This window comes from Ostrea edulis, chromosome 7 (genome assembly GCF_947568905.1).
Source record: "Ostrea edulis chromosome 7, xbOstEdul1.1, whole genome shotgun sequence".
NCBI lineage: Eukaryota > Metazoa > Mollusca > Bivalvia > Ostreida > Ostreidae > Ostrea > Ostrea edulis.
The window spans coordinates 32,727,831-32,752,226 of record NC_079170.1 but is presented as its reverse complement, the minus strand read 5'-3'; the positions used below and the strand labels follow the sequence as shown (position 1 = coordinate 32,752,226).

General features: G+C 39.6%; 1 long non-coding RNA gene across 1 annotated transcript; it reads right to left on the bottom strand.

The window, feature by feature from the left end:
- Nucleotides 1–2,204: 2,204 nt before the first annotated feature.
- On the bottom strand, nt 2,205–16,592 carry LOC130048031 (uncharacterized). The gene is made up of 2 exons (XR_008796865.1): nt 15,672–16,592; nt 2,205–15,564 (listed from the first exon to the last, which is right to left on the bottom strand). It is a non-coding gene; the product is annotated as an uncharacterized LOC130048031 (long non-coding RNA).
- Between the last annotated feature and the right edge of the window lie 7,804 nt (nt 16,593–24,396).

The window sequence follows — 24,396 nt, the reverse complement described above, 5'->3', positions numbered from 1 at the left end:
CAGCACCTATCCATAAATGACAAAATGGTCTTAACTGTGTTTTTTGTGTGAAAATGTCTTTAAAATGACTCGTTTCTCTGTCTGTAAGTGCTATTTCATAAATGTGTGCCATGGTGCTGTGAATAAGTGTGATGGTTATGATATTCTGTATTGGAGACCTGTAATTGAGTGAAATCTGTTAATTACATGTACAACATGTAAATCTACATGTAATCTATATATAAAGTATAGAGGGTATATAAAGTACCTAAAATACCCTTATTTTAACCACTAAGCTGATTTACATGTGACCTTTTGTTACTATGAAACTTGACCAGATTCTGGTTTTCCTTACTATATGGCTTAGCTTACCCCCTTGACTTAGTTGACAACTACTGTGACACTTATGAAATACATGTATTGAAAAAAACAAACATGTGATACATTTAACTTCCTAAAAATCATAAATTGGCTGAATTCTAGGGGTTTGAAAAAAAATATCATTTTCTTAAAGGTGGCAGAGGACAGTTTTTTTGGTTTTTCAACATGTGGGAAGGGGGTATACATCTAAGTCAGGTTATGACAGGTTAATGAAAAATCATACAACCCTGTTTTCTCAATATTTGTATTTCATATTAGTGTAGTTATTAAATTAGGGCCCTAAATTAAATGTCATCCATACATGAAGGTGTTGCTGCACAAAACATGCCCTGAGCAGGTGCCCCCTTCTTGCTCTGATTTTCTGTCATTTGGGCTAAATCCGCACCACCCCCATACCACCACAGTACCAAGCGAGGGGATATAGACGCTGTGCACAATCAAGAACCCTGTCTGACCTTCTTGAAAATCTACCTGTTATATGGGGCCATCCACCTTCCCTCTGAGCTACCTACCTTTTCCTGGACCCTCTAGGTTTTAGTCTGAATTTCTTCAGCTGCTGACCACGTGTCTTAGTTTCGCATTTGCACCCATCTATATTACTAGGCATCATGGTGACACCTACATGTTGCATATCATTTTTTTCACTAAGCACTCAGCTACACTTGAAATGTATCCTAAAATTATTCTACACATTTTTACACATGTAATATCACTTCAAATATGGGGTATCTCCATTTTTTAAGAAACTTGACCGGGCCTATAGTGCGAAACTGTCCCCTGCTACCTAAACAACGTAGAACTTGCTAACTCGTTCAAATATTAATTCGATGAATCCAACAAAAGTTCAAACCCATGTGAGATTCAATGAGGAGTGTAGTGGGGAAAAGATTGGGATGATCCAAATTTATATCATTTCACAGGAATATGCAGAAGTATTGAATTAAATTGAATTAAATTGAATAATGAAATAATAAACCGAATTACCAAAGGAATGAATGTGATTGCCGAACCGAAATGCATCATGGGGATGTAAACAAGATAATCCGCCAACATGGGAGAACAAAGACAAAGGGAGAAAAGTAAGTACAATAGCTTGCTATTTCATGATGCTACTTTTTATTCTTTGATATGAAGCTTCAGATCATTTGGGTCATATTGCTTCACAATCTAACTGATTGTATTTGCAGGCCTGTAGATAAAGGGAAATACTGACCCCAGGATCATGAGCATGGGGCCCAGGCTATGCCGAACTTGTATATGGCCTACTTGCATTGAACGATTGGTGCTAGATGTAAACGGTGTACACACTCAGTGCCTAGAGAGTCTGAGACGTGTAGTGGGCTCAATGTTTCTATGACTTGTGACTGAGTACCAACTTGCATCAACCTAGTGTGTGGTTATTTCATCAAGGGCGGATCTAAATTTTCAAAGTTGAGAGGTGAGTCACACTTTAAAAAAACGCGGCAAGGGTGATGACATAGTACATATATATTAACGACACCAATTTATTTCTTAAACTTTAGAATAGTCACTTATGGTCTCCTATCATCAGCTGATCATGGACATGGCAGTGAACTTGACCGGTGATATGTATTATATATGTATAGTACTGTTACATGACCACCTGATATACATATAGGTAGTAATTAAGGTCTTCCGTCTCCTGCGGAAGACCTTACTATTATTGTTCGCGTTCTTCTTCTTCATTATTAGGGCTTTCCACCTTTCAGTGGAAAGTCCTATTGTTATTGTTCTGTTTATTATTATTATTATTAGGGCTTTCCACCTTTCAGTGGAAAGTCCTATTGTTATTGTTCTGTTTATTATTATTATTATTATTATTATTATTATTATTATTTTCCTGCCGTCAAAAAAAATCTTCGTCTTAAGACTTATCGAAAAACTTTATAGTCCATCATATAGTACTTCTTGAGAAACGAATACAGTTCACCCTGCGTAATTGAACTTTGACCCCTTACGGAGTTATTGGACCTTTCGCAGAAATCATTGTTAGCACTTCTACTTTGTAACCGTAAATGATAGGAGGATGAAACCTTTTCTACAACATAGAGGGTAATTAGTAGAAGCGAAGAATTTCAAATGAAGGGATTCGGTGTCCCCTAAAGGGAGTTAATGCCCCCTCATGTTTTGCGATTTGTCCCCTACAAATTGACGACTCCTAAAGTCTTCGTCGTAGAGAGACGGAACCCACTGGGACGGGTTGGGTGACCTTGACCTTGAAAAAGTAGGTCAAGGTCAAAGGTCAAGGTCATCCAGAATGGCCAGAAAATGGCACTTTTTATACGCTCTTTCACGCTTCAGATAGCATCGAAATATCACATGGGTCAGCAAGGAATTTTGGACCAGTCTCGGCATCACGAATGTCAACTCTGAACTTTGACCACTCTGCGAATGGCGGCGACTTAACGTCGAAAACCCCGTTATCGCTACTCTCACTAGACCGCAAGTCATGGAGAGGCGAGACCTTCGCCGACGAATTCCAGATGAAACGCTCTCGCACAGAAAAGTTGACCGAGGGAAACCGAGAACCCCGAAGCACGGTTCTCGCCCCCGAAAGTCTCCGACGTCGTCGTTCAAGCCCACAACTCCTTCACGGATGTAGATAGGGACGCGGGACCACTTAAACGAAGCCCCGTGACCTCTCTGACCTTCAAAATGAGGTCAAGGTCAAAGGTCAAGGTCACACTTTCTCCCCCATGTGTTTTTGAGGTTTGACCTTGAAAGTGGGTCAAGGTCAAAGGTCAAGGTCACGCATCCAGGGGCCAGTCTCCACGAGTAAGGCCAACCCACCCATCACGCCTGTCGTCCCCAAGGAAGAAACCCCCCACCCTTCAAGTGATCTGTCTGTCATCAGCTGTTTATAATACACTATTTTGACCGGTTTCATGCCCAACAACAGGATTTTTGAGGTTTGACCTTGAAAGTGGGTCAAGGTCAAAGGTCAAGGTCACGCATCCAGGGGCCAGTCTCCACGAGTAAGGCCAACCCACCCATCACGCCTGTCGTCCCCAAGGAAGAAATCCCCCACCCTTCAAGTGATCTGATTGTGATCAGCTGTTTCAATACACTATTTTGACCGGTCTCATGCCATGCAACAATTACAGGATTCTAGCTAATCTGACCTACACCTACACATCTGACCTACACCCACTTCTTCCATTTCTTGACTGTCTTGTCAATCAAACATGAATTCCATTTACATTCATGAAAAGACATAGGCCAGATTCAATTGTCTGCCTGCATCAACATAAAGACTAAGTTTTTTTTTTTTTATAATGATGATGCAACTTTACTCGACAGTTGAACTCATTGACATTCCATCCCGACTGTCATTGTAAACAAATAAACACTTACCTGCAGGATCAGATGGGATGCAGTACTCCTATTCTCCGTTCAGATATCCTACATGCACTCAGACACTTTCTAATTCACCGGCCGCCATTTTGGTTGTTTGTTGTCAAAGCCTATCAATCCGTATATGCATGCCTCCTTGGGTGAAATGACTGAAAGACATTGTCTCCGTGAATTAGAACACATAGGATGAGCCATTACAAACTGTATATTCAATTCCACAATCCACAACACACACGGTCAAATCCAGTGCATCTTCACAACATCTGACAACATGAGGCTTGTATAGACTCCCAGCATGCACCAGCAGTTACTACAATCTAGGAAAATGGCACATCCGGTTTCTTTGCACCTCCAAATATCACATCTAACAGGTCTAAAGTCACCCCAAACACCTGCACAAGTCCCATTACACTTTTACCTGATATGTGCATATGTGCTGGCTACCCAACACCCACACCCCTTTTCTCCCTCAAATTTGACGGGTACTTAATGCGAAACCAAGCATTGAACACACCTCAACACTCAAATTTAGGCGACAAATTTGAATTTCTTTTCTAGCCAAATCAATTTTTTTTTTTTTTTTTTTTTTTTTTTTTTTTTTTTTGGGTGAGGGTGGGATGGGGTAGGGGGTGGGGGGGCTTTTAGCATTTCAACACTACTGAAAAACCGCTAGAAGGTGGGAAGCCCTCTAATTGTTCGCGAACAATTAGGATCACTAGTTATTATTATTATTATTATTATTTTCCTGCCGTCAAAAAAAATCTTCGTCTTAAGACTTATCGAAAAACTTTATAGTCCATCATATAGTACTTCTTGAGAAACGAATACAGTTCACCCTGCGTAATTGAACTTTGACCCCTTACGGAGTTATTTGACCTTTCGCAGAAATCATTGTTAGCACTTCTACTTTGTAACCGTAAATGATAGGAGGATGAAACCTTTTCTAAAACATAGAGGGTAATTAGTAGAAGCGAAGAATTTCAAATGAAGGGATTCGGTGTCCCCTAAAGGGAGTTAATGCCCCCTCATGTTTTGCGATTTGTCCCCTACAAATTGACGACTCCTAAAGTCTTCGTCGTAGAGAGACGGAACCCACTGGGACGGGTTGGGTGACCTTGACCTTGAAAAAGTAGGTCAAGGTCAGAGGTCAAGGTCATCCAGAATGGCCAGAAAATGGCACTTTTTATACGCTCTTTCACGCTTCAGATAGCATCGAAATATCACATGGGTCAGCAAGGAATTTTGGACCAGTCTCGGCATCACGAATGTCAACTCTGAACTTTGACCACTCTGCGAATGGCGGCGACTTAACGTCGAAAACCCCGTTATCGCTACTCTCACTAGACCGCAAGTCATGGAGAGGCGAGACCTTCGCCGACGAATTCCAGATGAAACGCTCTCGCACAGAAAAGTTGACCGAGGGAAACCGAGAACCCCGAAGCACGGTTCTCGCCCCCGAAAGTCTCCGACGTCGTCGTTCAAGCCCACAACTCCTTCACGGATGTAGATAGGGACGCGGGACCACTTAAACGAAGCCCCGTGACCTCTCTGACCTTCAAAATGAGGTCAAGGTCAAAGGTCAAGGTCACACTTTCTCCCCCATGTGTTTTTGAGGTTTGACCTTGAAAGTGGGTCAAGGTCAAAGGTCAAGGTCACGCATCCAGGGGCCAGTCTCCACGAGTAAGGCCAACCCACCCATCACGCCTGTCGTCCCCAAGGAAGAAACCCCCCACCCTTCAAGTGATCTGTCTGTCATCAGCTGTTTATAATACACTATTTTGACCGGTTTCATGCCCAACAACAGGATTTTTGAGGTTTGACCTTGAAAGTGGGTCAAGGTCAAAGGTCAAGGTCACGCATCCAGGGGCCAGTCTCCACGAGTAAGGCCAACCCACCCATCACGCCTGTCGTCCCCAAGGAAGAAATCCCCCACCCTTCAAGTGATCTGATTGTGATCAGCTGTTTCAATACACTATTTTGACCGGTCTCATGCCATGCAACAATTACAGGATTCTAGCTAATCTGACCTACACCTACACATCTGACCTACACCCACTTCTTCCATTTCTTGACTGTCTTGTCAATCAAACATGAATTCCATTTACATTCATGAAAAGACATAGGCCAGATTCAATTGTCTGCCTGCATCAACATAAAGACTAAGTTTTTTTTTTTTTATAATGATGATGCAACTTTACTCGACAGTTGAACTCATTGACATTCCATCCCGACTGTCATTGTAAACAAATAAACACTTACCTGCAGGATCAGATGGGATGCAGTACTCCTATTCTCCGTTCAGATATCCTACATGCACTCAGACACTTTCTAATTCACCGGCCGCCATTTTGGTTGTTTGTTGTCAAAGCCTATCAATCCGTATATGCATGCCTCCTTGGGTGAAATGACTGAAAGACATTGTCTCCGTGAATTAGAACACATAGGATGAGCCATTACAAACTGTATATTCAATTCCACAATCCACAACACACACGGTCAAATCCAGTGCATCTTCACAACATCTGACAACATGAGGCTTGTATAGACTCCCAGCATGCACCAGCAGTTACTACAATCTAGGAAAATGGCACATCCGGTTTCTTTGCACCTCCAAATATCACATCTAACAGGTCTAAAGTCACCCCAAACACCTGCACAAGTCCCATTACACTTTTACCTGATATGTGCATATGTGCTGGCTACCCAACACCCACACCCCTTTTCTCCCTCAAATTTGACGGGTACTTAATGCGAAACCAAGCATTGAACACACCTCAACACTCAAATTTAGGCGACAAATTTGAATTTCTTTTCTAGCCAAATCAATTTTTTTTTTTTTTTTTTTTTTTTTTTTTTTTTTTTTGGGTGAGGGTGGGATGGGGTAGGGGGTGGGGGGGCTTTTAGCATTTCAACACTACTGAAAAACCGCTAGAAGGTGGGAAGCCCTCTAATTGTTCGCGAACAATTAGGATCACTAGTTATTATTATTATTATTATTATTTTCCTGCCGTCAAAAAAAATCTTCGTCTTAAGACTTATCGAAAAACTTTATAGTCCATCATATAGTACTTCTTGAGAAACGAATACAGTTCACCCTGCGTAATTGAACTTTGACCCCTTACGGAGTTATTTGACCTTTCGCAGAAATCATTGTTAGCACTTCTACTTTGTAACCGTAAATGATAGGAGGATGAAACCTTTTCTAAAACATAGAGGGTAATTAGTAGAAGCGAAGAATTTCAAATGAAGGGATTCGGTGTCCCCTAAAGGGAGTTAATGCCCCCTCATGTTTTGCGATTTGTCCCCTACAAATTGACGACTCCTAAAGTCTTCGTCGTAGAGAGACGGAACCCACTGGGACGGGTTGGGTGACCTTGACCTTGAAAAAGTAGGTCAAGGTCAGAGGTCAAGGTCATCCAGAATGGCCAGAAAATGGCACTTTTTATACGCTCTTTCACGCTTCAGATAGCATCGAAATATCACATGGGTCAGCAAGGAATTTTGGACCAGTCTCGGCATCACGAATGTCAACTCTGAACTTTGACCACTCTGCGAATGGCGGCGACTTAACGTCGAAAACCCCGTTATCGCTACTCTCACTAGACCGCAAGTCATGGAGAGGCGAGACCTTCGCCGACGAATTCCAGATGAAACGCTCTCGCACAGAAAAGTTGACCGAGGGAAACCGAGAACCCCGAAGCACGGTTCTCGCCCCCGAAAGTCTCCGACGTCGTCGTTCGAGCCCACAACTTCTTCACGGATGTAGATAGGGATGCGGGACCACTTAAACGAAGCCCCGTGACCTCTCTGACCTTCAAAATGAGGTCAAGGTCAAAGGTCAAGGTCACACTTTCTCCCCCATGTGTTTTTGAGGTTTGACCTTGAAAGTGGGTCAAGGTCAAAGGTCAAGGTCACGCATCCAGGGGCCAGTCTCCACGAGTAAGGCCAACCCACCCATCACGCCTGTCGTCCCCAAGGAAGAAACCCCCCACCCTTCAAGTGATCTGTCTGTCATCAGCTGTTTATAATACACTATTTTGACCGGTTTCATGCCCAACAACAGGATTTTTGAGGTTTGACCTTGAACGTGGGTCAAGGTCAAAGGTCAAGGTCACGCATCCAGGGGCCAGTCTCCACGAGTAAGGCCAACCCACCCATCACGCCTGTCGTCCCCAAGGAAGAAATCCCCCACCCTTCAAGTGATCTGATTGTGATCAGCTGTTTCAATACACTATTTTGACCGGTCTCATGCCATGCAACAATTACAGGATTCTAGCTAATCTGACCTACACCTACACATCTGACCTACACCCACTTCTTCCATTTCTTGACTGTCTTGTCAATCAAACATGAATTCCATTTACATTCATGAAAAGACATAGGCCAGATTCAATTGTCTGCCTGCATCAACATAAAGACTAAGTTGTTTTTTTTTTTTATAATGATGATGCAACTTTACTTGACAGTTGAACTCATTGACATTCCATCCTGACTGTCATTGTAAACAAATAAACACTTACCTGCAGGATCAGATGGGATGCAGTACTCCTATTCTCCGTTCAGATATCCTACATGCACTCAGACACTTTCTAATTCACCGGCCGCCATTTTGGTTGTTTGTTGTCAAAGCCTATCAATCCGTATATGCATGCCTCCTTGGGTGAAATGACTGAAAGACATTGTCTCCGTGAATTAGAACACATAGGATGAGCCATTACAAACTGTATATTCAATTCCACAATCCACAACACACACGGTCAAATCCAGTGCATCTTCACAACATCTGACAACATCAGGCTTGTATAGACTCCCAGCATGCACCAGCAGTTACTACAATCTAGGAAAATGGCACATCCGGTTTCTTTGCACCTCCAAATATCACATCTAACAGGTCTAAAGTCACCCCAAACACCTGCACAAGTCCCATTACACTTTTACCTGATATGTGCATATGTGCTGGCTACCCAACACCCACACCCCTTTTCTCCCTCAAATTTGACGGGTACTTAATGCGAAACCAAGCATTGAACACACCTCAACACTCAAATTTAGGCGGCAAATTTGAATTTCTTTTCTAGCCAAATCCATTTTTTTTTTTTTTTTTTTTTTTTTTTTTGGGTGAGGGTGGGATGGGGTAGGGGGGGGGGGGCTTTTAGCATTTCAACACTACTGAAAAACCGCTAGAAGGTGGGAAGCCCTCTAATTGTTCGCGAACAATTAGGATCACTAGTGTTTTAAACACTCACCACCTGCCATTCTTTTACGCCTTGACGAATGCGAAAATTGATTTTTTTTACGCACGGCGACTCAACATTTCCTTGTGAACTGACCGGGGGAATCGAACCCACCCCTTTTTCCATCCGAGAACGGAAAATGTGCACCTTTACACCTGGTCAGTTGCCAATCTTGAAATGTAGAAATCAACAGAATACGAGAAATCCAAATTTAGGCAAACGCGCATTTTTTAACGTGAAAATGTCACTTACATGACTCAAGTTCCCATTCTGACCTAGGAATGCCAAATGTATTCAATACGTGGCACTTTCGTCTCAATTATTAGGGCTTTCCACCTTTCAGTGGAAAGTCCTATTGTTATTGTTCTGTTTATTATTATTATTATTATTATTATTATTATTATTATTTTCCTGCCGTCAAAAAAAATCTTCGTCTTAAGACTTATCGAAAAACTTTATAGTCCATCATATAGTACTTCTTGAGAAACGAATACAGTTCACCCTGCGTAATTGAACTTTGACCCCTTACGGAGTTATTTGACCTTTCGCAGAAATCATTGTTAGCACTTCTACTTTGTAACCGTAAATGATAGGAGGATGAAACCTTTTCTAAAACATAGAGGGTAATTAGTAGAAGCGAAGAATTTCAAATGAAGGGATTCGGTGTCCCCTAAAGGGAGTTAATGCCCCCTCATGTTTTGCGATTTGTCCCCTACAAATTGACGACTCCTAAAGTCTTCGTCGTAGAGAGACGGAACCCACTGGGACGGGTTGGGTGACCTTGACCTTGAAAAAGTAGGTCAAGGTCAGAGGTCAAGGTCATCCAGAATGGCCAGAAAATGGCACTTTTTATACGCTCTTTCACGCTTCAGATAGCATCGAAATATCACATGGGTCAGCAAGGAATTTTGGACCGGTCTCGGCATCACGAATGTCAACTCTGAACTTTGACCACTCTGCGAATGGCGGCGACTTAACGTCGAAAACCCCGTTATCGCTACTCTCACTAGACCGCAAGTCATGGAGAGGCGAGACCTTCGCCGACGAATTCCAGATGAAACGCTCTCGCACAGAAAAGTTGACCGAGGGAAACCGAGAACCCCGAAGCACGGTTCTCGCCCCCGAAAGTCTCCGACGTCGTCGTTCGAGCCCACAACTTCTTCACGGATGTAGATAGGGATACGGGACCACTTAAACGAAGCCCCGTGACCTCTCTGACCTTCAAAATGAGGTCAAGGTCAAAGGTCAAGGTCACACTTTCTCCCCCATGGGTTTTTGAGGTTTGACCTTGAAAGTGGGTCAAGGTCAAAGGTCAAGGTCACGCATCCAGGGGCCAGTCTCCACGAGTAAGGCCAACCCACCCATCACGCCTGTCGTCCCCAAGGAAGAAACCCCCCACCCTTCAAGTGATCTGTCTGTCATCAGCTGTTTATAATACACTATTTTGACCGGTTTCATGCCCAACAACAGGATTTTTGAGGTTTGACCTTGAAAGTGGGTCAAGGTCAAAGGTCAAGGTCACGCATCCAGGGGCCAGTCTCCACGAGTAAGGCCAACCCACCCATCACGCCTGTCGTCCCCAAGGAAGAAATCCCCCACCCTTCAAGTGATCTGATTGTGATCAGCTGTTTCAATACACTATTTTGACCGGTCTCATGCCATGCAACAATTACAGGATTCTAGCTAATCTGACCTACACCTACACATCTGACCTACACCCACTTCTTCCATTTCTTGACTGTCTTGTCAATCAAACATGAATTCCATTTACATTCATGAAAAGACATAGGCCAGATTCAATTGTCTGCCTGCATCAACATAAAGACTAAGTTTTTTTTTTTATAATGATGATGCAACTTTACTTGACAGTTGAACTCATTGACATTCCATCCCGACTGTCATTGTAAACAAATAAACACTTACCTGCAGGATCAGATGGGATGCAGTACTCCTATTCTCCGTTCAGATATCCTACATGCACTCAGACACTTTCTAATTCACCGGCCGCCATTTTGGTTGTTTGTTGTCAAAGCCTATCAATCCGTATATGCATGCCTCCTTGGGTGAAATGACTGAAAGACATTGTCTCCGTGAATTAGAACACATAGGATGAGCCATTACAAACTGTATATTCAATTCCACAATCCACAACACACACGGTCAAATCCAGTGCATCTTCACAACATCTGACAACATGAGGCTTGTATAGACTCCCAGCATGCACCAGCAGTTACTACAATCTAGGAAAATGGCACATCTGGTTTCTTTGCACCTCCAAATATCACATCTAACAGGTCTAAAGTCACCCCAAACACCTGCACAAGTCCCATTACACTTTTACCTGATATGTGCATATGTGCTGGCTACCCAACACCCACACCCCTTTTCTCCCTCAAATTTGACGGGTACTTAATGCGAAACCAAGCATTGAACACACCTCAACACTCAAATTTAGGCGACAAATTTGAATTTCTTTTCTAGCCAAATCAATTTTTTTTTTTTTTTTTTTTTTTTTTTTTTTTTTTGGGGTGAGGGTGGGATGGGGTAGGGGGGGGGGGCTTTTAGCATTTCAACACTACTGAAAAACCGCTAGAAGGTGGGAAGCCCTCTAATTGTTCGCGAACAATTAGGATCACTAGTTATTATTATTTTCCTGCCGTCAAAAAAATTTTTCGTCTTAAGACTTATCGAAAAACTTTAGAGTCCATCCTAGAACACTTCTTGAGAAACGAATACATTTCACCCTGCGTCATGGAACTTTGACCCCTTACAGAGTTATCGGACCTGTTAGCAGAAATCATTGTTATCGCTACTCCTTTTTAACCGTAAAGGATAGGAGGATGAAACCTTTGCTGAAGCATAGAGGTCAATGAGTAGAAGCGAAGAATTTCAAATGAAGGGATTCGGTGTCCCCTAAAGGGAGTTAATGCCCCCTCATGTTTTGCGATTTGTCCCCTACAAATTGACGACTCCTAAAGTCTTCGTCGTAGAGAGACGGAACCCACTGGGACGGGTTGGGTGACCTTGACCTTGAAAAAGTAGGTCAAGGTCAAAGGTCAAGGTCATCCAGAATGGCCAGAAAATGGCACTTTTTATACGCTCTTTCCCGCTTCAGATAGCATCGAAATATCACATGGGTCAGCATGGAATTCTGGACCGCTCTCGGAATCCTGAATTACAACTCTGAACTTTGACCGCTCTGCGAAAGGCGGCGACTTAACGTCGAAAACCCCGTTATCGCTACTCCCACTAGACCGCAAGTCGTGGAGAGGCGAGACCTTCGCCGACGAATTCCAGATGAAACACTCTCGCACAGAGAAGTTGACCGGGGGAAACCGAGAACCCCGAAGCACGGTTCTCGCCCCCGAAAGTCTCCGACGTCGTCGTTCGAGCCCACAACTTCTTCACGGATGTAGATAGGGATGCGGGACCACTTAAACGAAGCCCCGTGACCTCTCTGACCTTCAAAATCAGGTCAAGGTCAAAGGTCAAGGTCACACTTTCTCCCCCATGGGTTTTTGAGGTTTGACCTTGAAAGTGGGTCAAGGTCAAAGGTCAAGGTCACGCATCCAGGGGCCAGTCTCCACGAGTAAGGTCAACCCACCCATCACGCCTGTCGTCCCCAAGGAAGAAACCCCCCACCCTTCAAGTGATCTGTCTGTCATCAGCTGTTTATAATACACTATTTTGACCGGTTTCATGCCCAACAACAGGATTTTTGAGGTTTGACCTTGAAAGTGGGTCAAGGTCAAAGGTCAAGGTCACGCATCCAGGGGCCAGTCTCCACGAGTAAGGCCAACCCACCCATCACGCCTGTCGTCCCCAAGGAAGAAACCCCCCACCCTTCAAGTGATCTGTCTGTGATCAGCTGTTTATAATACACTATTTTGACCGGTTTCATGCCCAACAACAGGATTTTTGAGGTTTGACCTTGAAAGTGGGTCAAGGTCAAAGGTCAAGGTCACACATCCAGGGGCCAGTCTCCACGAGTAAGGCCAACCCACCCATCACGCCTGTCGTCCCCAAGGAAGAAACCCCCCACCCTTCAAGTGATCTGATTGTGATCAGCGCCCCTCTGAAAATACAGCAGGATATCCCAGGAAGTCCCAAGACAAAATCCCAGGATTTATCAGGATTGTCCTGAAAAGTCCTGCTTTTTTGAAACTGAGATTGACAAGGAATTAGAGGGACGGTATTGGCAGTGGGACATTTCAGGACTTTTAAGGATAATTTCCCCATTGAAAATACAGCAGGATATCCCAGGAAGTCCCAAGACAAAATCCCAGGATTTATCAGGATTGTCCTGAAAAGTCCTGCTTTTTTGAAACTGAGATTGACAAGGAATTAGAGGGACGGTATTGGCAGTGGGACATTTCAGGACTTTTAAGGATAATTTGAACACTTAAATTTGCCTTTTATTGTCCTGCAAAGTCTCACTTAATCCTGCAATCTGAAAGGGGAGACAGTGGGATTATTCTGGACATGTCTTGGAAAGTCCCAGTAGACAGGACTGGGATTTTGCAGGATTTTATTGGATCTCCCTAAAAATCCTGCTTTTTGAGTTGATGCAGGACTCCTGGAAAGTCCCAATTTATCCTACTAACCTGTTTTGGTCTTACCCTACTGTGGAATAAAACTCGAGATCCAGGATATGTGATATCTTTTCTGTAAAAGTGGCAATTAAGAATGAAATTATGAATCAAAATGATAATCTGATAATAAAATTTATTTAACATACATATACATAAATTTCAGCAATACTTATATGAACTTCCAAAGCAAGTACTTTGAAAAGTTCATTTAAATTATGGCTGGGGTGAGCTAAAAAGCACTATTTCTTACGTAAACAAATAATTAAACAAGAGGTCCATGGGCCACATCGCTCACCTTAGTCATCTTGGTCCATATTTAAAGATTTCCCATATACTTGTATGTAAAACTTTTGTCCCTATAATGTGGCCAAAACCTACCCTTGGGGGCCACGATTCAAGGTTGTCACTAGAAAATATTGAAGACGAGTCCCGGTATCATGGTTTGTAAGCAGCTTGAGTCCCCATGAAAATTTGACGAGTCCCATGAAAGTTGAATTAAAGAGTCATTTAGATTTTTCCTACACCTTTATTTATACCGAGTGAACACAAGCTAATGTCGTACCTCTGTTCACTTTCATCTTCAACAAATGGCAAAAATCAGTTAATTTTCGCCAAGCCCATGCATAACAGTGCAGTGATCACTTTGTACACATGAAATTAAAAGTAATCATTCACAACTCGGTCTCATACAACTAATTGCCCATTGCAAACAGAATTACTTCCCCGAATCCTCTATCATCGTTACAACCCTATTCAGTATTACACAAAATTTTAATTAAATAATTATTGTGATAAAATAGATGCGTACTAATTTTGTTTGTAAAATGATGTCAAATCTACCAAAGTTTACAAACTACGCTACTTTCAATTCCAATAAAAATGGCTACCGGAAGACAAACATTTATAATTAAATATAGATCCTGATTTGTAAAAAAAAAAAAAAAAAGAAACATATATAAATAACTGCCTGTGAGTGGCAAAATGTTTTTTACTTTGTATCTAAATTTCAATATTATATTCTAATTTGCACCTAATTGACTGCACTAAACAAACAAGTCAGATTGGGACACTGTGAACTCGGTGGTATCATCTCGGTTCACATTAGAGCGTAACGTTTTACCTAGATTTTTTCCTATGAGTTTTAATTAATACACAAATCAGGCCTTCTAAGTGAAATTATGATTTTTACTCAGAGTCCGAGACACGTCTGCGGGACTCGCCATATCAGACAAACCCCAATGAAATTTCTGTGATCCTATTCTTGCGTTAGTGACAACCCTGTGAATTTTACAAACTTGAGTCTACACTATGTCGGGAAGCTTTCATGTAAATCTCAGCTTTTCTGGCCAAGTGTTTCTTGAGAAGACAATTTTCATAAAGATTTTCCCTGTATATTTGTAAGTAAAACTTTGATCCCCTATTGAGACCCAATCCAACCCCCCCCCCCCCCCCCCCCCCCCCCCAGGTCATTGGTTTTAACAAACTTGAATCTGTACTATGTCAGGAGGCTTTCATGTAAATTTCAGCTTCTCTGTCCCAGTGGTTCTTGAGAAGATTTTTGAATGACCCCACCGTATTTTTGCGATTATCTCCCCTTTGAAGGGGCATGGCCCTTCATTTGAACAAACTTGAAAGCCTTTCACCCAAGGGTGCTTTGTGTCACTTAGTTTGGTTGAAATTGACCCAGTGGTTCTGGAGAAGATGAAAATGTGAAAAGTTTTCGCCGACGACAGACAACGAACAAATTTTGATCAGAAAAGCTCACTTGAACCTTCGGCCCAGGTGAGCTAAAAAAAAAATTTTAAACAGGTATTATCAAATTGTCCCTGAAGTTGAATTTTGTTTATCTTGATGTCACGGGTAACCTGGAGTGGTTCAAAGATCTATTTCTTCGACTCGTGGGTGGGGGAAGGTGGCTCCAGACCTAAACAACTTGAGACGGTCTCTCATCTTGTTTCTAACTTCTTTGAGGGCCATCTCTGGATTTTTCTCTGGTACAGAGGCTTAAAAGATAGCATAATGAATTATTTGAGAGGTTGCATAACAGGTTTTGTAAATGAACATCATGCAAAATTTAAAATATTTATGTCTTGAACTTGTATATATGCACCTTCTGCATCGTCTTCCCTTTTATCTAAGCCATCTTTGGTCTCACGGGCGTTTTCCTGTCACACTGCATGATGTCGGTTCATCCACTGAAAACAGTGCCTTATTAAAAGTCACTTTATGATATTCTAAATTCATAACTATCTCTTCAAGTCCATGCTACAATGAAAGAGAACATGTACTAGATAAAAATATTGGAAACAGGATGATAATTTGTTAAGGTGTGACAATTCCACTAGACTACCAAAAAAGACGAATTATTACAAACCAAAAGTAAAAATACTAACCAGCAACGCCGTGTATTTTGAACAACTAGGCCTATCCCCCAGTTTCTGAGTGTAAGGTGAATCCTATATTCCTATCTGGAATCCATTCCATGCTTGATTGCATACTGATTCTGTTGAATGTTCTCCATCCTTGCGAATATTTCCCTGACTTCGCGCCCAGAAAGGAACATTGAAAAAAAAGCGCTTTGATCACTTGCGTGAACGTCAGGTCGTACACTGACTGACTCGTCCCCAGGTCAACACGTAACCAAAAGACGATCAGTAAAAAGTTATACAATCGACCAGTGGAAACCCAGTGTATAAGACTTCATATATATACATATGATATATTTTATACATGATATATCTTATATCGAATTAGAACGGGGAGAAGAAAAAAACACGACAAGCTTCGTACATTGTACAAGTTGACCGAAACGACATCACCGGAAGTTACAACTTTCAAAGAAGTCATTTATGATTTAAGATTTGTGAATGGAAATCAATAACATTGGAATGAAAAAGGACTACGGGGTAACGGATGACACTCTGTAAGTACCATATGCTTATTTTGTTTACGTTTGTAAATGATTACATGCATTGGAAAAATACACGCTTGATCGCTGGACCACTCGAAATTCCTCGATACAATCATTCTATTTACAGCATAACATATCAAAACAAACTACTCTTTTTTTTTAACGTAAACCATTGACTGGTTCGATCTAGATGGAAAGGGTATAATCACCAGAACATTGTATCATGGATATCCATCATTATGATTCTGTTTCGATCAGTTGACCTTGTTCTGTAATTATTACTGCTTCGTAAAATAACTACGGACAGTACGGTTACAAAATTTAGCATGGCAAGCTGATTGTATCCATCAGTGATAATTTATTGCTATTTGCACCTCAAAACATTGATGTGTCAAAGAAACTTTTCTAAATATAAAATTTTTTAATCAGTGTCTTGAAAATTAAGTTTCTTCATTAATAATTTGTAATTAATTATTATTGCAGGAGATTGAGAACCCAAAAGGTACATGCTGTGCAAGAAAGATGTAAACATGCGAATTCCTAAATGTACTAAATATTAAAACATCAACTGCAATCTTCAGTGGTGACATCCAAAAGTTGATATGCCATTGGTACTTCAAGTGATATGACCGTGACATTGGAAAATCCTTTTAACTTATCATCACTTGAGCCTGAATTGCAATCCTTTTGATACAGACATTATTTTAAGTTCAGTTTCGAACATTAATGCCGCTGTGTCATCTCTGGAAATGGAAAAGCCTACCACAGAATCTGATGAATTTTTGAACATTCTTTCACAAAAAGGGATCTTCTTTATTTTGAAGAAGGTAGCCCAGGAACTGGAAATCTGTTATCAAAATGATCTTAATAATACACTGGACAATATTCTAACCTAAAAAAAAAACATGACAAACCCGATTGAACTCCTGTGATGAAGCATCTCAAAACTCAAATTATGGTAGTCTTTCAAGTGACATTGAGGATTTCAATAGTGCATTTGACAGTAAAGTGATTTTTATTCAAGTTCAGATTGTTGTCATTATAAATTTATAAGAAGTGTTCTCATAGCCAACATTTTTCAAGTCTACTTTTGATAAAATATAGTCTTTTCTATTACAACTTATTATGACATGATTGTTGTTGTATACATAAATGTTCTTATCCACGAATCATTCACTGTTCTTATAGGTTTTTTTTAGCCTGAACTATGTAGCAATGACATGTCAAGGTAATCCAGAAAATGTAAAATCTTTTCTTTGTTATGACAAGGATTTAATTTTGTAACAATTAATATCTAAAAGTCCTGTAACCCTCATTAAAGTCCTTTATAATCTGACTTCACTGGTTGTAAGATTTTGAGGGTAATTGCAAGACTTCTCTCTTTGCATACTTTTAATACGAAGTCCTGGAAAGCAATGTAAAGTCTTGCATTATCTTGAATGTATCAAGTATGAGATTTTTAGGGAATTTCTGGGATGATGTTTTCGTCTTCATTTTATAATAAAGTCCTGAAAAACACAAGAATGTCCTAGAAAAACCTGCTGCTATGAGAGTGGGACTTTGTAAGACATTTAGGTAATAAATATGTCCTAGAAATTCTTGCAAAGTCACTCTTGATGTAAGTGGGATATTCCAGGACAAATGCAGAAACATGAAGTCCTGTATTATCCCACTGCATTAGGACATGGGAGAAGTGGGACTTCACAAGGAAGTCCCAGGACTTTCAGGGATATCCTTCAATTAAGCAAAAAAGTGGGATTTATTTTCAGAGGGGTAAGGGATTTTAAGGGCCAAAATCATAAATAATTGACGCCTCATCTCTTGAAAACGACAAATATTTTGAAAAGCATTATTGAACAAAAGTTGTTCAGAATGATAATCTAAACAATATGTACATTTCGTTTTTTCCCTATGTGGCCCCGTTAGGGAGCTACAGTTTGGCCCCTAAATATTTCTTGTAGAGATAACTCGAGAACGGTAAAGAATTTCTAAATACTTGTTGAACAAAAAATGTTTCAAATGACAAGGCCTTTCTTACGATATCAAGCAAAACGGGCTGGCCCTTTAAATTAGGGGTTCAGAAGGGTCCAAATGTTTTTGAGAATATCTCAGAAACTATTAATATTTTATAATAAGTTGTAGAAGCGGAAATGTTCATCTCAACGAGCTTGATCTTATCAAATCAAAAAGTAGGTCATATGTTACGTAATTAGAGATTTTAAGGGCCAAAATCGTAAATATTTGACGCCTCATATCTTTAAAACGACATATTTTTTGAAAAGCATTATTGAACAAAGTTGTTCAATGTGTCATAACCTATCGATCAATATCAAAAAATGGGTCTGTGGGCCTCATGGCTCGCCTGTAGAGTCGATTTTTGTCGATATCAGTCGATTTCAAAAACTTGTAACTGGTAAATATTTTGTAAGGACATATTGAACAAAAGTTGTTCAGTTTATCGAGATCTATCGATTGATATCAAGAAATAGGCCTATGGTCCTAATGGCTCGCCTGTAGAGTCGATTTTTTGTCGATATCGGTCGATCTCAATAACTTTTTACAGGTAAATATTTTGTAAAGACATATAGAACTAAAGTTGTTGAGTCTATAGAGGGCTAACAAATGACATCAAGAAATAGGCCCGCAGGCCTTATGGCTCGCCTGGAGAGTCGAATTTCAAACGAATTTCACCGCAACTTTGCTTCAGAAGCTTATGATATGAAAAATTGATTATAGTTAAAGTGTCTTAAAGTCGGAAACTAAATTGGGACTCATTTGTCTTTTCTTCTTTTTTTTTAACTCCGAGTGCATCAACAAATCGGACGGAAGACCTACTTGTTGCTCGCAACGAGATCGTGTCTAGTTTTATTTATTATTGTTTGGTCATAGTCGTGAAGAGAGCCAGTTTGAATGAAGTGCACGACTGTTGTGTATGTAGCACACTCATATGAAATAAGTACACGACGGTTGTGCAAATGCTGAAACAAAATTGGTAAATGACAGCCAAGCGAGTAGCCAATATACATCATGTGCCCAACAGTTGGGAGAATAGCTCACAGATCATCATCTTTACAATAGCTATATTGTGGTTGTGTGAAAAGAATTGATGATTTACATTTTACAGTCATATGAAGTTGTATGTTTACTTTTATCATAATGTCCTTCTCAGTAAAATGGAAATTATCAAGTAAACAGGTGCTGTTTTCTTGCAGTGCCAGAGCTCATACATGCAAAATGGCCCGTCAGTCCTGAGACTCGCAAACTAGTGTGTAAGAGAAAGCATCTGATCCAACAATAAGATCGTGTGGACACTGGCAGAGTTGTCATTTTGAAATGGGTGAGAACTAAGTATCATATTTCAGATGCACACTGTATTCTCTGCAATACACACATTTTACAGTCCAGTCCTCAAATGTTAATTCTAATTTGTGTATATTGATAATGCTCCATAAATAATTTATGGTTCATATTATATATGTCATGGGGTTAAAATACAGTGGTCCAAGGTCTGGGATCTGAAGTTTATGGGGTGGATTAGTTAATTTTCACCCTCCATTTGCCTCCAATAGTCCGTCAGACCAGCAGTATCAGGCAGAAAAAAATATTTTAAAAGTATAACAATAAAAACATTTTGGAAGGAAGCATGTACTTTTATTGATTGAAAACAAACTGAATGTGTTTTATGAAAGTGAATTTAACGAAATTATCGGACTAGTTAAAGATTAGAAGTTGATTTTTGTTTGACTTAAATTTTTTTCTTGAACAGTTATCTGCCCTTTAAAATATAAGAATGGGGAAAACCCCCAGATTTTCTAAATATTTCTGTGGTAAACTATTAATTTGAAATCATATTTTGATAAAAGAGTAAGTTTGTGCAACTTTTTACCAATATATCTGGATGAAAGTCAAATCGTATTATAAATTTTTTGAATGAAATATGCTTTTCCCACAGACTTCAATGTAAACTTTAAGGCGTGATTTATCGGTTAGTAATCAAAATTTTGAAAAATCCTGTGGTAGAATATTTTGATTTTACCAACCCTTCAAAATGATACAAAGGTAAGAAAAATCCCACCATCCATTTATTAGATACAAAATAGATCAGTTATGGATGGTCTACCTTAAAGTTATGGACTAGTGAATATCTCAGATCAGTGAATGTTTTAGGAAAATCTAAATATCTGGTCGTTGTATACTATAATGTTGGACAACTTGTTTATTAGAAGATAATTGTAATGTGGTGTCTTATTTAACAAAATTGAAGATTTAGGCCATCATTAAAAAATTGTATGTTTGCTGTAACGAGATCGAGATAAAAAAACACAACCCAACATAGCGGACAAGTCCATGGTCACGTTTACTGTGACCGTCAATTTAAAGCAGTACATGCTGTATATCTGACGGTAAATAAATTGAAAAATAAAAGAACAAATTCAATAGCATATACGTGATTGAATATACTTCATAAACCTGTCGTATCAGTAGATTAATATGTCAATTCATGAATCAAATTGTCTTCCTGACACCGTCAGTGACAGCAATTCCTGCTCGATATCTTCGATGTGCATTGACCTCCGAGGTCATCAGTTGCTGTCAACCCTCACACTTATTCTACATATCATGCGTGTCCATATGATCAATTAGTTTTTTAACGGACTTAAACAAAAATTAAAAATGATACGCCACTTTTAGTACTTGGGTGACCAGCAGTCCCAATTGCAAGTTGAAACTAGGCCTAGCAGATATGCGTTCGACGTTTTAATGCAGCCACCAAGTACCTAAAAGGTGCCTTAGGTTTTGGTTGACAAACCACGATTCACAGGTTTTCAATATGGAAGACATCTAAACATTTAAATATATAGATATTAAACTTTATTTCAGTATCTGTTGAAGACTGACAAGTAATTACACTAGTATTAATAGCAACCCCTTTTTATATTGCCTATTTACAAAGTCTGAATGCTGCCCGTGTCTTGTCTACTTTAGTGTATAACAGTAGGCACACTCAGAGTGAGATTTAGTATCACTACTAAGGATGAAATGTTATACCAATAAACCACAATACACACACGATAAACATAACGTATCACGATACAAATAAGGAATAACTCTTGTTTGAGTGGGTTATGTGTTTATATTAAAAGCGATTAGATCACATGGTTTTTGGCATAAACGCAGGTGAATTAAGGCATTTATGCATACAAATACTATGTGGGCCAATCGCTTTATCAACTCATTACCCTCCTAAACTAGACAGTTGTTATTTACATTATCTTCTAAATAAAAGAAATTTTAGTAAGTTTTATCAATAATTCTTTATTGATTAATGGTAAAATGTGTTTATATCTTAACCTTCGACCGAAAGCTAGCTTGAGTGATGTCACAATGGCGCGAGAGAATGGTGATTCATGAGACAATAAACTCATTATCTACTTGGTAGTGTCATATAGAACAGAATGTAAATATAAATATATACCAGTACCTGTTTATCGCAATCTATTTACATTCTGCATTGAAGACTCGACTTCAATTCAGTTCTCGAAGTAAAGTTATTAGTTTTGAAATCTTTAATCTGTTGTCTTACTGTTCATCGTAATTTTGCTCATTATAGTAGGGCTGAAACGACTAACCGAAATATCGATACTGTTCAATATAAACACTCGATTCAATGTTCGATTCATTGCCCCAATTTTTGGTTAATCTCGGCCTGTATATATCATTTCTACCTGCATGAGGGACAAAATAGTGTTGAATAATGTTCAAACTATTGTTTGCCTTGAGGTTGACGAAAATAATAATAATAATAAACTAGTTATCAGTTTTAAACTACAGTGAACAGGCATCTCACCGTTTGACAGTTTTGTTTTTAAAATTATGATTTTGAATCTTGATAATTAATTTCTTCTTCAATGTTATTATTGGTTTCTTCTGTAAATTGTATTGTATTGAAAGTATTGAATCTTGACATAAGTATTGCAATATGTATCGTATCGTGAAGGGGGCGTATCGTTTCAGCCCTACATTATAGTAAGTGGTTTTCAAAAAAAAAAAAAACCCTACCTACCTACCCACACTGAAAAATCTGAGTCGCGTTACAGCAAACATACAATTTTTTAAGGATGGCCTTATGTTGAAAAATGTATATCATTGATCATTAATGTATGTTATATATTTTTCAACAATCAATGTCCTCAGAAGATGCATACCAGAACTCACATTGGAGATACTTGATAGCAGAAGCTTTGGATAAGAGTTGCCTTGGAGATGATTATTGACGAAATACCTAGTTTTTGAAAAAACAATGCATTATAGGAAATACGGAACTTAAATTAAGTCACATTAGCACTATACAATGACACTAGACAATTTTTCAGAACAACTTGTTTTTTTGTGAAGTGAAGCACTAATGTATGTTCATGTGAAGTTCATCGCGAATGATCATCTGACCACAGGCACTCGACGTTTTAAATATCTATAATAAAAAAAATCTTCCTGTAAACATAATATTGACAAGGTATACCACGCCGCCATCTTGGTTTTCGTTTTTATCAGCTGCATCGCTTGAAAATTTCGGCGAAAAGTTTGATATAATACAATAATTAGAACCCTACCGTATAGCAACAACTCTGTCAATATCCTATCTGTCGCATCGTTATGGAAAACTCGAAATAATGTCCATTGATCAGATATAATCAAGCATCAACTATCGTCTACTGCTCCTCAAAATGCGATAAATCCTGATCTAGGGACGGAAGTTGACATCATTATGCAAATGAGAATTCCCTTGCTAATGTACCCACTGACGCTTGTGCCGTGGGAGGGGGAGGGGGCACTGAATGCACGGTAGTTGCAGTGCTGCAAACAATAAAACTCTGCACAATTGTGTGGTTTCGGGACAGGCTGGCACGGGAAATTTAGTAAATCTATCACACTACCAAATAACATTGGAAATGTTCATGACCCCCCCCCCCCCCCGCCCCGCTTCGACTCCAACCCACGTTTTGTCACCCATTGTGACAACAGATAAGCAGGACAGGACATTTGCATGAATGTATAAATGTTACTGTGTACGTTTGAGAGTATACCCACGTGTAAGCGCGCGTGCGTGTGTGTGTAAATTCAATTTTGAAGTTTTCTTATTACGTTATGAAATTTACTTTCAATAGAAACGAATGCATGAATAAGTGAAGTTATCATGTTTAACGTTTAAAAAAAAAATAAAGTATATATTAATAGAATAATGTTCAAGATCTATTACCTCGCTCACTAGAACATATTTACGGCTAATTATAATATTTACTATTTTTAATTTTATCGACCAATGAAAAAAGGGCTATCCCAAAATTATGTCAACGTACGTCCACCTTTCAGCGATTTCTCGCATTTAAGAAGCAGTAGACGATGTTTGACGGTTGATTATAGCCGATAAATAGACTTTATTTCCAGTTCACCATGACGATGCGAGAGGTAAGACCTTGACAGAGTTGCTTCTAAACGGTAGGGTTCTCATTATTGTATTATATCGAACTTTTCGCTGAAATTTTCAAGCGATGCAGCTGGTAAAAACGAAAACCAAGATGGCGGCGTGGTATACCTTGTCAATATTATGTTTACAGGAAAACATTTTTTTTTATTATAGATATTTAAAACGTCGAGTGCCTGTGCATCTGACATATTCTGATATACTCGACATTTAACAATTGTTTCTGTTGAGTCTGTTAAATTATATTTACAACAACAGTAATCTCATAAAATAAATTCACGATCCAGTGATCGAACCACTAGACCGTTACAATGATATGTATTTTTGCTATGCATACATTATGTGATATTATGTTTATGGGTTCCTGTATTGTTGGAAACACAGTTGGCAGTCTAGAAAAAAATATTTTTTTTGATAAATGTTTCGGGCAAGGATAACATA